Raw genomic sequence first — 2003 nt, 5'->3', positions numbered from 1 at the left:
AATCTAAATATCCAATCAGTATCTCTCTGCGATATATCATTTTCACCACACGAGGGCGCCATTTTCTAAGAATACTGAGGCTGTGTTCTTGTCTCATCTTGCACTGGTGACTAAGCTGATTGTTCTGAAGTTCATCTACAGGAGAACCCACACGTTTCAACCTTTTTGTTTATGGTTATTTATCCTCTATTTTACTTGATTGTTTGTTATTTGATCTCATTGAGATAAAACATTATTGTATTTTATTGTTTACAAATCATCGAGAAAAAAACAGCCCACAGCTCAATTATGAATAGTTCAACTGTCTTTGCAAGAATTCTACCACTTTTAATATAAAATAAGTATTAATGTAAAGAAAATGATAAAACAAGTATTGTGAAAGTAGACTATTCAACGTTATGAACCCATCTGCCCTGGTTCTATAGTAATAGGAACTAACAGTGGTATAGCAGTTGACTCTGTATGTATTTCTGGATCTGCACTGGCCAGCGTCTCTGTTTATTTAAGTCTTGTCTGAGACTTTCATACACTCACCCCTACAAGCCCCTCTCCCTCCACTCTATAGAAGGCCAGCCCGTTTCAGGTTCCTCCCGTGCACTGGCTGAAACTGCACTGCTAATTCAGGGATACTTCACTGTGATCTTGTCCATGATTCATGTGGTGATGACATATGGCGAGGGCCATAGGATGTGACAGAATGAATGCCAAGAATACAATGCACACTGTGCTTAAGTGTGTAGAAGAAGAGTCACACTTTCTTATTGCTTCCAAAAGCTAACAATTACGGTATTTCTAAACAAGTGTATTCCTGTCCAAGCTCAATAACAAACCTGCGTGTCTTCACTTCTTCAGCACTACCCTGCTATGTCTGAGAGAGAGCAAGAGCCTGAGCCAGACACAAGTGCAGCACTCACCTGACTCTATGGCCCTCTTCATTGAGCGTATTAGACAGGTGGGAGACTTCTTGGCAGACGCTCATTTGTATGCTATAAATGTGGAACAACACTAGTATTTAGAACTGTATATAAACAAAAAATAACAGGATCATTCGTTTCAGTTCAGTTTGAAGAATTCCCCAGCCCCATCCTGCTGGTCTCCCCCCCATGTCCTCTTCCCTGCCCAAAAATAATAGAATAACAGGATTTCACCACGGTAAAAAAGACTATAAATGACCCTGATGGCGTATTGACTGTTTGGTATTTGCACAGGGGCTCTGAAGGAAAAGTACAGGGACATTAATAAGTGCACATTTTTCTATTTCAAACAGGCTACTTGTTAAACTCTATTGATGTGCAAATGGGTTTAACCAATAGAATCCCTTGTTCTGCCCAAGTAAACACTCTCTTTATGAGGCATCAGACACTCAGCTGTTTAACTCTAAAGAAACAAATAAGACATTTATTACATTTAAAAACACCATGAGTTCCCAATGTTCCATGTTTTTTAGATATTCTACAAAAAGGTGCAATTACTTTATTTTTACATTCTTACTGATACAATGAGTAATAGCCTATTGAAAGCCCAAGCCTATCATATAGGTATAACCATTTAGCCCAAGCCCAAATATTGATTATTTATCTTTGAGGATGTTGTCTGTACATTGACAGTATAGTAACCACTACTGTACATTTGACCAATGTCTCCCCCAGGTCTGGTCTGCTCTGGGATGGCTGTGTACAGGAAAGTACGTGAAGGATGGATCAGTCCTGCTGCTGATCTCAGCAGTTATCTGGCCTGTTTCCTGGCTGACACTGTAGCCGTGAAATTTCTCTGCTCCTCGCCATTACCCAAAGGGCAGGCTGGAGCATCCTAAACTGCAGCACGTTACTGGGGCTTAGCACATTGGGCTCCCTGGGCAAACAACCAGCACCATCGCTCTCTCTCTCTCTGACATTCTGTCACACTTCAATTCACATCAGCATCTCTGTTTTTACCAAAGATGGCGTGAGCTACAACTGAGAGGCCATTTTTGGATGGAAGATGACAGAAATATCCCTCTGGTG

The sequence above is a fragment of the Salvelinus fontinalis genome, chromosome 12 (assembly GCF_029448725.1).
Source record: "Salvelinus fontinalis isolate EN_2023a chromosome 12, ASM2944872v1, whole genome shotgun sequence".
NCBI classification, from domain to species: domain Eukaryota; kingdom Metazoa; phylum Chordata; class Actinopteri; order Salmoniformes; family Salmonidae; genus Salvelinus; species Salvelinus fontinalis.
Note: the sequence above shows the minus strand (reverse complement) of the source record.